Here is a 14,720-nt window from a genome sequence, read left to right as displayed (position 1 = left end):
GTCTACTAGTTTGTAGTTGCAACAAACAGGAAAAAATCCAGCACAGGCTAGTTTGCTGAGCGATGATGGGTACCATGGACAGAGGTAAGGCTTCTGTCTGGAATAGATCAAACTCTCTTCACCTGGCCTAGCTATAAAGTTGAGTGAACCTGGATACAGGTAAGAGACCTTTTTCTCATTCATAAAATAGGAATGATAACTTATATCATGCATATTTATCATGAATGCTTGTGACACACACACACACACACGCATACATATATACATATTCTATACATAGAATAGAAATTTGGCATCACATTATCTGGGTTTTTATTCCAGGCACGCCACATTAGGAGTACCTCTTAATCTAAGTTTCAGTTTCCTCATTTGCTTAATGAGCTTTATAATGGTATGCTTCTTATTTTGTTTTAAGAATTAATAAAGTACATTTTAAAAGTTTCTGGCATTCAGAAGGTGCTCAATATAGGCTAGTTACAATTATTTTATTGGCATTAATATTAATAATAATATCATTATTTTCAAGCAATTATTGCTGTGTAGTTTTTATCAGCCTTGCACCTTTGTACTTGTGATCTTTACAAAAAGTGAACATATCTCTTGATGGTAAGCTTTGACTAGCATTTTTTGCACCAAACTCTATGTGCAGATCATCATTCAAGTATTTGGAATTTTTTATCCTGTGGGAATTTTTAATTTAGAATGGAGCCCAGGGCTTCAAATGATCCATGCAGAGAGAATGGGTGATAATTTGGTATTCAACCTTAAAGCAAACTTTCATTCATCTCAGATCTTTGCCCCTTGTCTCCCATCACTATCTTGCTGATGGCTGCTTCTAAATGAAGCATTGCCATAAATTGTAATGGGTAACCAGGAGCCATCAGTCCTTTGTTGAGGGTCAAGTCACTAAATGGTAAAATCGGTAATAGTCTTTGCGTCTTCACCCAAATCACTACTGCAACTCCAATAAGTGTTGATCTTGCACATTCGCACGTCACCCTGAAACACCTCTAGGGTGCTTTAGCCTTAAGGTGCAGAGCTAATACATTAACAAGAATGTCTTTTGCATTGAGGCTATCAGAAGTTTCCCTTCAACCATGACTTTAATTGCCGATTACAGATGGAAGTCAAGTTTGCAGGGAGCAGAACGTTCATGCATAAGGAGGGATGAAAGTTCAATGCATTTTCTATGAGAGGCATAGTGTTACTTTTAAAGATCAAACTTGGCTCAGATTTGTCACGGCATTTTAGAACTTGAAGGTATCTAAGGGGCCTTCTGGTTATAATTGCCTTCTTTTACAGATGAAATCAGGCTCAGAGAGGTTAATTACTTGCTCAAGGTCAGCTATGGCAATGCTTCTCAAACTTTGATGAGAATAGGAATCCACCTGAGTGGATCTTGTAACAATGCAGTAGGTCTTGGGTGGGATCTGAGATTCCGCATTTCTGTAAGCTCAAAGGGAATGCAGCCGCTGCTGCTTCATGAATGACTCTAAGTAGCAAGGGAATTCTATGACAGCTAAATGAGAATGCAGACATTTTTGATACCTCATTTATCATTTTATTTTATGTACTGAATTTTACCTCGTTGCTGAAAATGGAATGTCCAAAACCACCAAGGCTTAGACTGATGACTGTCATTAGTCACTTGGGGAGGAATGGTATACTTTTTAATTAATCAGATTAAACATGTATAAACATTTAAGCAAATTGTCAACAAATCTATTGGTTAATCCATTTGAATGTCATCAACAGGCCTAAGTGTTGTGTGGTGGATGCTATGATGTGTCACACAGAACTTCTCTCAGGATGACAGGATGGAGCTCCAGCTGTGAAAGTGCTGCTGCAGACAGCCGTCAGCTTCCAGTTCCTGTAAAAATGGCCTCAGCTTCAGAGAGCTCCATTACCCAAGCTCACGCCTTTCCTGGGGTGTTCTGTATCCAGTGACTCTTCCGTGGACTTGCCAGGTAGTCATTCTTCCTGGTCCCCAATTGTGTCATTGGAATAAACATTTGTTACAGGATTAATTGTGTTTCCTCAAATTTATATGTTGAAGTCCTAACTCCCTAGGACCCAAGAATATGACCTTATTTGGAGATAGGCTTTTTAAAGAGGCAATTAGGGTAAAATGGGGTCATATAGATAGGTCCAAATCCAATATGATTGATGTCTCTATAAGAAGAGGAGATTAGGATATAGACACACACAGAGGGAAGGCCATGGTAAGATGCAGGGAGAAGATGGCCATCTATAAGTCAAGGAGAGGGTCTTTGGGAGGAACCAACTCTGCCAACACCTTGATTTTGTACTTCTGGCCTCCATTATTGCGAGAAAACAAATTTCCATTATTTAAATCCCTCAGTCTGTAGTACTTTGTGATGGAAGCCCTTGAGAATGTTTTACAACATCCTTGGTGGTTGTCACAACTCTGCAGATTCCTTGGCTTAATAGGTAAGGGCTTTTGTAATGGGGAAGGCCAAGTAAAAGTCTCTGAAACTGGATGCCCCTTGCCCAAAGGAGTAAATCTAAACAATATTGCATAGCAAAGGAAATGGCAGAAATTAATATCACTCTTAAAGACTTAAAGTATGCGGCAATAGTGGTCTCCATTATTTTATAACATAATATCTCAGTCTAGATCCTGCAAAACCCACATGGATTCTCATGCACAAACTCTTGCCAGTTTGTCCAAGGAGTGGCCCCAATTACAGATGCTAGACCATGCGTGGGATGTTACTAGAGCAGGTTAACGTGTTTCCAGGTACATTGCATGTGTACATCAATCTAGCAAGTCATTCTTTTAGATATCTACTAGAAAGAGGATCAAAGTTTGCATTGCTCTGGAACGAACAATAACCCAGCTCTGAACTGTCCTGCTCAGGGCTACATTAACTTTCCCCTGCTTTAATACATAGTCCTGATCTGAAGATTCTAGGAACAGCAGGACATTCTGCAGCACAGACAGCAGTCTGTGATGTTCATGACATTATCCTAGTCAGATAGAATGAGCAAGACGTGGCTAGTTCATTGGAAACTTTCTTAAGACACATGCACACCAGAGGGCAGGAGATAAACCCTTCAAAGTTCCATGCCTACAGGTCTTCAGATGTTTATTTTCTGCCAGGACAGGGATAAAAGATGCTGAAACATGTTTGCATCTAGATTCCTTAGCCTCACAGAAATTTTCCCATTGTAGATTTAAAAAATAGCTTAGGGATTTAAAAAATGATATTTTATGTTAGTGTCTGTCTTCTCATGGGCTTTAAACTACATGAGAATCTGACTGGCTATAACTAAGTTAAACGTATTTTCTCCCTGTTACTGGGGAAAATGTTTGTTTTTGATGATGAAATGAAGCAATATATATGAGATACGTAGTGCCTGTTATGTAATAAGCTCAACATATCTTAGCACGTCAATTTTTTGTTAGCTATTGGTGTTCAATAAATTTTTATTGAGTGTTTACCACGTTCCAAGCTTGATGAAAGAAAGCCATCTTATAATATCAGAGTTTAAAGAACACTTAAGTTTAATTTTAATAGAGCTGTTTCAAGGATAAAATAAGTTAAGGTAAGTTAAATACTTAGAACAGTTTCTGGTACATATTCACTCCTCAAAAACGTTAAATATTTTTAACATTAATTTTCTTTTTCTACAGGTAAACAAAGTAGGCTTGTATTTTGGGTCTTGATCTTCTAGAAAATAAGGGATCCTTGTGAGATCTAGATTATCAGAGAAAATTTTAGGAAAATTAGGCTGGCAGAGAAGAGTGGAAAAGCATTAGGTGACAAAAAGGCTTCAGCTAGGCCAGCATCTCTCAGCCTTGGCACTACTGCCGTTTGGGCCACATAGGCTTTGTTGTGGTATATTAGTCCAATTTCACACTGCTGATAAAGGCATACCCAAGTCTGGGCAATTTACAAAATAAAGAGGTTTAATGGACTCACAGTTCCACATGACTGAGGATGCCTCACAATCGTGGTGGAAGGTGAAAGGCACGTCTCACATGGCAGCAGACGAGAGAAGAGAGCTTGTGCAGGGAAACTCCCCTTTATAAAACCATCAGATCTCATGAGACTTATTCACTATCATGAGAATACGACGGAAAAGACCCACCCCCATGAGTCAATTACCTCCCACCAGGTCCCTCCCACAACAAGCGGGACTTGTGGGAGCTACAATTCAAGATGAGATTTGGGTGGGGACACAGGAAAACCGTATCATGTGGGTAGCTGCCATTTGCATTGTAAGATATTTAGCAGCACCTACACTCCCCGGTAGAAGCTCCCCAGTTGTGACAACCAAATTATCTCCAGACATTGACAAATATTCTTGGAGTGGGGTGGGGGTAAAGATGACTGTGGCTGAGAACTGCTGGACTAGATAGAAGGAGGGATCTGCTTGAGTTGGGGCAGGAGTCAAGGAATCATTTTTTTAATTTTTATTTTTTGAGGTGAAGTCTCGCTCTGTTACCCAGGCTGGAGTGCAGTGGTACAATCTCAGCTCACTGCAACCTCCACCTCCCAGGTTCAAGCAATTCTCCTGCCTCAGCCTCCCAAGTAGCTGGTATTACAGGCCTGTGTCAGTACGCCCAGCTAATTTTTTTTTTTTTTTTTGTATTTACAGTGGAGACGGTGTTTCACCATATTGGCCAGGCTGGTCTCGAACTCCTGACCTTGTGATCCGCCTGCCTCAGCCTCCCGAAGTGCTGGGATTACAGGCATGAGCCACCACTCCTGGCCTGGAATCTATTGTTAGAAAATATCATAGGGAAGGGTCTGGGGGAACTGGATGATTCATTAATTAGGAGTCAAGGAAAAGAAAGAATTGAAGATGATCCTAAGTTTTGTGTTTGTTTCCTGAATACTTGTGGGTAACACTAATAATGTGTGTAGAAAGAGGGAAGCTGACTTTTGGTAGGAATAGGTGAACTTTGGTTTTTTATTTTCTAAAAATTTTCTAGTGGAAAATTTTTTTCTAGTGGAAAAGAGGTGGGGGCTAATCACAACTGCTTATTTTTGTGCCAGGTAATTTTGCATATGTTATTGCACTTAATCTCCTGACTACCTGAGGGCAAATCATCATTTTCCTTTTTCTATATGTAGTATGAGATTCCAAGACCACATGACCTTTCTAAAGCCACAGAGGTTTTAGGTGATACAGCAGGATGTGTGCCTGTATTTCCTGACTCCAAACTCCATGTTGTGCCTCTTGTCCTCCACAAAAGTGAGTCCTGGGAAGATATGTGGATTGTCCCAGCATAAAGGAAGAGAGAGACTCATTTTTTCCCAGGTGGTGAGTGTATCAGAATCACATCGCCTTAAATGTGTCTAGAGTTAGCATTTGCATGACCGCACTCCCAAAGAGGCTCTCACTTACATCTGGTCTTTTCCAGCAAGCAGACAACTCTAGCATGCAGTTGGAATTTGACACCCAATGCACATACTGACACCACCAGTGAATCACATGCCTGTGTTTTCTCGGCTTTAAACAGAAGACGGATTTTGACAGCGGAGTGCCAATTCACCTTTAAGGACCTATTACTAATATACTTTCTTTCAAAGCTGCTTTCTTTATGGCCATGTTAAAATTCCTTTCTAGATAGTCAGTTTGTGAACATGTGAATCTGGCAGGGGGCAGCAGGCCAGAGATGGACATGAGGCCAGTGAGCAAAGCAATGTGGGCACCCTAGCTGCTAGAGTGAGGTAATTTTTCTTGAGGATTGTGCTGTGTGTGTTGGTTCCCAAAATGCCTGTCTTTGGCTTGGTAGTTTAGCATAAAAATTAAAGGTAACAGTTAATCCAAAAACAACCTTTCTGCAGAAGGTGACTCAAAAGCCAAAAGATATGCACTGAAATACACCAAAGATGTCTCAACGGATTCACAATACATTGTTGACAGCAGTTGCTTCTGGGAAGGATCAGGAGTGAACACGTTCAGAACTTACTTTTCGCTGTATATGTTTTTTGATTATTGCAATTCTTCATCATGTGAATGCATTATTTGAAAAAGAAGCACATAGTGGTAGAAACTGCTAGAATGGCAACTCTTGGGCTGTGGATAGTGAGCAGAAGGAGACATATGGGGGTTTCTAAAGGCAATGAGAATATTCTGCTTCTGGAGCTGGATAGTCACTTTGTGAACATTCATTGAGCTGTCCACTCATGGTACGTGCCCTTCTCTGGAAGCACATTTTCATAAAACATTCAAAACAAAATATTTTTAAAAGTTAAGCAAAAGAGTCCATTCCAGCAAATTTGGTAGACTGAGTGGTTTATCCATTTATATATTGATTTAGTATTTTTAAAATTATCCTTTTTATAACACAGTTTTGTTTTTTTAAACTTAAGATTATCTTTGTGTTTGCTTTGTGACACAAGCTGAGAATAGAAAGGTGAGTAAGCTAAGCTCATTCTCTTTGAGAAGACCTGGCTTTGTGATGGGGAAAGAAGTTCTATTACAAAGAAGCAAGGATTTCCTGGTGTAACTAATTACCACAAACTTTGTGGCTTAAAACAACACAATTATTCTCTTAGAGTTTCTAGAGGTCAGAAGGGCAATATAGTCTCATTGAGATAAAATCAAATTGTCAGTATGCCTGGGTTTCTTCATTAGGTTTCAGGGAAAATTCAGTTTTTTTTGCTTTTTCCAACTTCCAGAGGCCAGTCGCATTTTTTTGACTCATTGTTCCCATGTCCATCTTCAAAGCTCATAACTCCAACCGCTGCTTCTGCTGTCTCATCACCTTCTCTGACTGTGACCACTTGCTTCCCTCATTTCTTTCTCTCAACACAGTGGGTGATTAGTTTAGCACTAACAAGATGATCCAGGATTATCTATCTCAAGATCCTTAACTTAATCACATTTGCAGAGTCCTTTTTGCTGTCCAAGGTAGCAAATTCCAGGGTTCTGGAATTAAGACAAGAATATCTATGGCGTGCCATTATTTCATCTACTATAGTGTATATTATAAGTGGCTTAAAGTAAAGGAAGCAGTGAGCATAGCGTGGGGCTTAGGTAGAGATAGGAGGCAGCAGGTAGCAGGTAATACTTTAAGTGACCTGAAGGAAGGGTAAGCATCAAATGGAAACAGGTGCACATGAGGGCCCACAAGGATGCCAGAGGTGGGGAATTACATACACAAACTGCCATGAAAGTGTTATGAGTGTTGTCTAACAGGATTGCCTGGGTCCAGCTCCCACAAAGGACTTTCCTAGGGAAGGAACTTTCTAACCAAATCGGCAGGACAAGTAGGAAATGAATGGAAAAGAAAGGTAAGGGTGAACATTTCAGGCAGAGGGATCAGTCTGTGCAAAATTCAGAAGGCAGGAGGGGAGGAGCACCAAATGTCTTAGAATTTGATGGGCAACAATATGGCCTAGCTCAAGGAGACAGAGTTACAAGAAAAAACTCAGGATGAAGCCCAATAAACTAAGGAAAGAAACTGCAGCTGTGGCGCTTCAAGTTGCATCTTGCAGGAGGGAACAATTTTAGGTCAACATTGAAATCTCACCCATTTCTAGGCAGTTCCTCGTCAGCAGCATCTTTATGATAATAGACAGAAACACATCTGCTTTGAATTTTTAGAGGCATGAGAGAAAAATAATTTAACTCTCCCAAGTGCCTTTCACATTCTAAAAATGACCTTCAGATGTATATGAAGAGGGGCTGCAAATTATGAATTATGTCTATGTCATCATCTTGATTCCTGCACAATTAAGGCTCTTCATTTATTCTAGGTAGGCCCAGAGTTAGAGGTCCAATGACATTACACACAGGGCACTTACAACTCGGATACGATTGCTACCCATGCTAGTCTTTCACAGCAGCTATTGTCCTAGCATTCAAGTCCTCCCCAAAACATGCCCTACACTCATTCTAGCTATGCTGCCAGAGTAGACTCTGTTCCAGCCAGACTTTTTTATTCCCCATTTCCCCAAATAAATCATCTATTTTCCCCATCTCCCTGCCTTTCCTTCCGCCATCATTCCACCCACCATCCCTGGAAAGAACAACCCGTTCTTCAGGGTTTTAGAGTCTTCATCTTCTAGTTAAATTCTTCCTGACTGAGCCAAGACATGCAATGTGCATCTATCTTAATTCTTGTGACATTATTGGAACAGTGAGGCATGATGGAAAGACGTGAACTTTGAAATTCATGAGCTCAGGCTGACCAAGTGATAGCTTGGGGGAAAATAATCCAATCCCTTGAATTATCATTTTCTTTACTTTATGAATGAACAAACAAAAGCAAAACTAGAGTGTATTCAAGAGGGAAAACACTCTTCAACTATCATCTGCCAATAGCTTGTTGGGGCTTCTTAGGGATTGAGGAAAATATCCTTAGGGTTTATTGGCTGTGTTTGCTGACATGCCTTGATGGGACCAGTTGGGTATGAAAGATGATAATCCCTCTGCCCTAGAGCAATGTCAAAAGAGCAGAGCAAGGCCAAAAAAGGTGCATTAGTCAAGGTTCTCCAGGGAAACCGAAATAATAGGACGCATACACACACAAATATATAAAGAGATCTGTTTTTAAAAATTGGCTTATGCAATTACAGGAGCTGAGAAGTCCAAAATTGTCACTATTCCATACTGGAAATTCTAGTGAGAGTTGATGTTTCAGTCTTGAATCCAAAGGCAGTCTGGAGGCAGAACCCCTTCCTCATTAGGGACTTCAGTCTTCTCTTTCATAAGGCATTCTACTAACTGGATGAGGCCCATCCATACTCTGGAGGGTCATTTACCTTACTCAGAGTCTCCTGATTTAAATGTTAATCACCTCTTAAAAATACCTTTACAGTGACATTCAGTCTTGTGTTTGACCAAAAAGCCAGGAATCATGGCTTAGTCAAGTTGACATGTAAAAATAACCATCACAACAGGTGACCCCTTCTAAGAACTTAATAGGATTTGCAGATATGTTTTCCTATTTCTTAGGTTGTGTCTTCACTCTGTTGATTGATTTCTTTGCTGTGCAGAAGATTTTAGTTTGACATAATCACATTTGTGTATCTTTGCTTTTGTTGCTGGTGCTTTTGGGGTCACATCCAAAATATATGTCATTGCCTAGAGCAATATTATGTAGGAATTTCTCTATTTTTTTTTTTTTTGGCCTAGTAATTTTACAGTTTCAGGTCTTATGTTTAAGTCTTTAGTCCATTTTGAGTTGATTTTTGTATATGGAATGAGATAAGGGTCTAATTTTAGTCTTTTGATTGTGAATACACAGCTCTCTCAGCACCACTTACTGAAGAGATTGTGTTTTCCCATTCTGTGTTCCTAGCACCTTTATCAAAAGTCAGTTCATTATAAATCTGTGAATTTATTTCTAGGCTCTCTGTTCTGTTCCATTGGTCTGTGTATCTGCCTGCTTCTCTTCTTCTCTCCTCTCCTCTCCTCTTCTCTTCTCTTCTCTTCTCTTCTCTTCTCTTCTCTTCTCTTCTCTTCTCTTCTCTTCTCTTCTCTTCTCTTCCCTTCCCTTCCCTTCCCTTCCCTTCCCTTCCCTTCTTCCCTCCCCTCCCCTCCCCACCCCTCCCCTCCCCTCCCCTCTCCTCTCCTTTCCTTTCCTTTCCTTTTGAGATGGAGGCTTGCTCTGTCACCCACACTGGAGTGCAGTGGCATGATCTCAGCTCACTGCAGCCTCTGCCTCCTGGGTTTCAGGGATTCTCTTGACTCAGCCTCCTGAGAGTAGTTGGGACTCTAGGTACATGCCACCACACACGCTAATTTTTGTATTTTTAGTGGAGATGAGGTTTCACCATGTTGGTCAGGCTGATCTCGAACTCCTTACCTCAGGTGACCCACCCGCCTTGGCCTCCCAAAGTACTAGGATTACAGGTGTGAGCCACTGCACCTAGCCTATGTATCTGCTTTTAATACCAGTATCTTGCTGTTTGGGTTACAATAGCTTTGTAGGATATTTTGCAGTTAGATAGTGTGATGATTCCAGCTATTTTTGTTCTTTTTGATCAAGATTGCCTTGGTTATTCAGGGTCTTTTTGGTTCCATATGAATTTTAGTTTCTTTTTCCATTTCTGTGAGATATGTCATTGGAATTTTGATAGGGATTGCATTAAATTTGTAAATTTTTTTGAGTAATATAAACTTTTAAATAATATTAATTATTCCAATCTATGAACACAGTGAGGAATTCCCTGGGGTGACTGGAGACACTGGAAGTCTTAGTGGAAATGATACGGTAGAGGTGACAGAACTCAAGATACTAGAGATAGTTTTGAGGCAGGGAGTCTTTGAGCAACTTTGTACAAAGATAGCAGGAATAAGAAGTAACCAGTGACATTTCTCCAGTATTATTCAAACAAGAAACTTGAAGTATAGTATGTCTGAATTTATTTTTTAGAAATATTATTTTATGATATGTTCAGTGATATCCTTATCTGCCAATCTCAAATCTTCAGGAAACTCTGAAAAGCATTGCTTTTGTAGTTGTTTTGGAGAACCAAGGGCAAAGGGGTTGTCACAATGTTTGAGTTGCATGAGAATAAATCAACTACAGAAGATGAAACAGGGAGGTCCAGAATCCAGCAGAGGAAGGAAGGATGCTAGAGCAAGAAGGGAATCGAAATGAAGTCTTCATGGTCTATGGAGATTTATTTCCAGATGGCAGAGAGTTGGTTCTTTCCTTTATGGAGAATGAAGTTTAAGCCATTTTAAATTTAAATGTTCAGGGAAATAGCCAGAAGACAAGATCATTTAGAGATACTCAGGTGACAGTAGAGTTAAAGCATTTTGTAAAATTGCAGGGATGATTAAATTAGTCAGCATATTTTCAGGTTTAGTACAATGCCCAGGACATATTAGGTGTTTAATAATTGAAGGCAGTTGTTGTCTATACCATTGTTATTAACACATAATTGTTATTTGTGAACCGTCTTATCTACCTGTGATAGCTTTGTAATTCCTTGAATACGGAGACTGAGTCTCACCAATCATTTCATAAGGATTTACAGACATTTCCTACTTGAAAGCACAGCACAGAATACCTGGGAGACACCAAGGTGAATCCACTGATCTCATCTCAATTGAATTCATAATCTAAAAGGAGAGATAAAATTCAAACGGATAATTTCAATGCAAGCTACAAAGTGGCATCTCAAATGGTGGCCCTTGATTTTTTTGTTTGACCCACACAAAGCTTTTTTTTTTCAATTTGCTGCCAACATTTCAGAATCTGGAAGTTTTACGTTAAAAAATCTGAATTTCTTTAAGTTTCTTTTTGGAAACTGGGAAGGATACTTACTGCTGTCCCAGTACTAATTGGTGATCGACAATATTTACTGGGTTAATGAATACATTAAGAAATACATGAATGACTAAGTAGGATCATCCGTATATCAAACCAATGTTTGCTCCAAGAGGGCAGGAACTCTATCTATTCTGTTTGCTTCTATGCCTACAGTATGTTAAAACCTAATACTGGCTCAACGAACATTTGTTGAATTAATGATGAGCCCTTCTATGAGGAACTAAATAATCTAGGGAATTTGTTGATTTGAAACCTCCAGTAGAAGTTCAAATGGTGAGTCTAAATGTAGTCTCCTGCCCCCTTGACCATAAATGACTAGAAATTGAGAGTTCATTTCATGCCAGGGGCCAAAAGGAAGGAGCAGAACAAAGAAGAAAAGAGAATTGTGAACCAAATTCCCTAAGATGCCTTCGTGGAAAACAGCCTGGAGCTATGTTAATTGCAGCGATACCCGCCATTCATTGAGATCTCTGAGAATACTAACTGGTGAGTTAAACATGCTCACGTACAGTCCATTTAGTCCTCACAACAAACCTATGATTTTACATATTAGTTATTTATGACCACAGTGGTACTGCAAAGCAAAAAATTGCCAAACCATAATAAGTGTTAATTATTGCTCACACATCTGGGGTCAAAGCAGCACTGATTATCTGAGCTGGACTCACTCAAGTCCAGGGGTCAGCTGCTTCGTGGCTGACCTAGGCAAGCTCTGGCTACTACGAGTCTATTCCACCTGTTTCTCATCCTTGGAGGCTTGACCCAGCATGTTCTTGTCCTGAAAGCAGAAGTGCAAAAGCATAGTGTCTCTGTGCAAGTACACTATTAGGCCTCCATTTGCATTACATTTTTTTCATATCTCATGGCCAAAGCAAATCACTTGGCTCATCTGTATTCCTGAGGTGTGGAAATAGTTTCTGCTTTTTTAGTGAGGATGGTTAAAGCAGTATATGGCAAAGGGTACAGATACTTGGAGGTTAAAAATTTATGACCTTTGACTGGGCACAGTGGCTCACACCTGTAATCACAACACTGGTAGGCTGAGGTTGTACTAAGGTATATCTATACATCTATATATATATATATATATCTGGGCTTGGTGGGGATCTCCTGTAGTTCCAGCTTCTCCAGAGGTGAGATGGGAGGATCTCTTGAGCCCAGCAGTTTGCAGCTGCAGTGAGCCATGATTGTGTCACTGCACTCCAGCCTGGGCAACAGAGTGAGACCCTGTCTAAAAAAAAAAGGCCATTAATAAAAGATACTTACCACAATCTGGTAAAATTAATCCAATCCATGTTGTAAAAAGTCATTATATATTTGTTTTATCATGTACGTGACTTTAATACTCTGATACTTTCACAATATCAGCTGCCGTGAATTCAGTTGAACATACACTTACTTGGTAGACTGTACTTTTCCATGAGCTTAATGTCGATGGTATGTATTCACTCATAAATAAATCCCCTACCTGAATTTAACTTCCTTTCATTCCAGTCCTCTTGGAGGAAGCATAGCTCCTTTATTGAAGGATCATTAAATATACACACCTCTTTCCAAGATTAATTAGGCAATCTCTCTGGGTCTATTCTATTAACCTGTAATTAGAATGTAAAGATACTCACGCTCCATGACACACATTTTAATTGCATCTCACCATGTGCTAATATTACACACACTACTGGAAAGCAAGGAAGGAGGAAGAAGACTGGTTGCAGAGAAAAGTGGCTTTGGCTCCTGGTTTCAGGGCTCCAAGCATGGTGTCGCTGGCTACCCAGCTCTCTTTATCCAGTGCCTACTGGTAAACATCCCTGTGAAAGGTGGCAGGAGGGGAAATTCAAGCTTCTGAATATGTGCAAAACAATCTGGCACAGGTTCATTAAACAGGCATATTTGTACATTTCCTAAGTTCCTCCCCTTGCCCACAAAGCATATTTCCAGCAAGAACCAATGCCGTCTGGTGCATGCACCCGTAATAATAATGGAGTTTGGGAATTCTAGGACAGGAATTAATTTCCCAATTTTCAGATTCAAAAACTAGGACTTGAGAAAAAGATCTAAATATGATTATTTTGATTTCTAGTTCAATTCTTATTCTAGGATGCTGTTGTCCTCCTACACCCAGCAGGTGAGTGTAAACCCCAGACCATCCCTTAAGAAGGAAGGTAATTGGGGTTTATGACCCTTCCAGTCCTCCACCCATATATTCAAGGAACATTTCCTGCATGTCAGTGAAACACAGTATTAGAGCTAATGCCTTGAAGAGGCTGCAGTTCCTGTCCTCATTGAGCTTATAGTCTCAAAATTAATTAATTACAATTTTGATGAATGTTATAAATCATAAAGTTCTGTGAATATTTCTTTTCTTTTTATTATACTTTAAGTTCTAGGGTACATGTGCACAATGTGCAGGTTTCTTACATATATATACATGTGTCATGTTGGTGTGCTGCACCCATTAAATCATCATTTACATTAGGTATATCTCCTAATGCTATCCCTCCCCCCTACCCACTCTCCACAATAGGATCCGGTGTGTGATGTTCCCCTTCCTGTGTCCAAGTGATCTCATTGTTCAATTCCCACCTATGAGTGAGAACATGTGGTACTTGGTTTTCTGTTCTTACAATAGTTTGCTGAGAATGATGGTTTCCAGCTGCATCCATGTCCCTACAAAGGACACGAACTCATCCTTTTTTGTGGCTGCATAGTATTCCATGGTGTATATGTGCCACATTTTCTTAATCCAGTCTGTCACTGATGGACATTTGGGTTGGTTCCAAGTCTGCTATTGTGAATAGTGCCGCAATAAACATACGTGTGCATGTGTCTTTATAGCAGCATGACTTATAATCCTTTGGGTATATCCCCAGTAATGGGATGGCTGGGTCAAATGGTATTTCTAGTTCTAGATCCTTGAGGAATCGCCACACTGTTTTCCACAATGGTTGAACTAGTTTACAGTCCCACCAACAGTGTAACAGTGTTCCTATTTCTCCACCTCCTCTCCAGCACCTGTTGTTTCCTGACTTTTTAATGATTGCCATTCTAACTGGTGTGAGATGGTATCTCATTGTGGTTTTGATTTGCATTTCTCTGATGGCAAGTGATGATGAGCATTTTTTCATGTGTCTGTTGGCTGTATGAATGTCTTCTTTTGAGAAATGTTTGTTCATATCCTTTGCCCACTTTTTGATGGGGTTTTTTGTTTTTTTCTTGTAAATTTGATTGAGTTCTTTATAGGTTCTAGATATTAGCCCTTTGTCAGACGAGTAGATTGCAAAAATTTTCTCCCATTCTGTAGGTTGCCTGTTCACTCTGATGGTAGTTTCTTTTGCTGTGCAGAAGCTCTTTAGTTTAATTAGATCCCATTTGTCAATTTTGGCTTTTGTTGCTGTTGCTTTTGGTGTTTTAGACATGAAGTCCTTGCCCATGCCTATGTCCTGAATGGTAT

This window comes from Macaca nemestrina, chromosome 3 (genome assembly GCF_043159975.1).
Source record: "Macaca nemestrina isolate mMacNem1 chromosome 3, mMacNem.hap1, whole genome shotgun sequence".
In the NCBI taxonomy this organism is placed as follows: domain Eukaryota; kingdom Metazoa; phylum Chordata; class Mammalia; order Primates; family Cercopithecidae; genus Macaca; species Macaca nemestrina.
Note: the sequence above shows the minus strand (reverse complement) of the source record.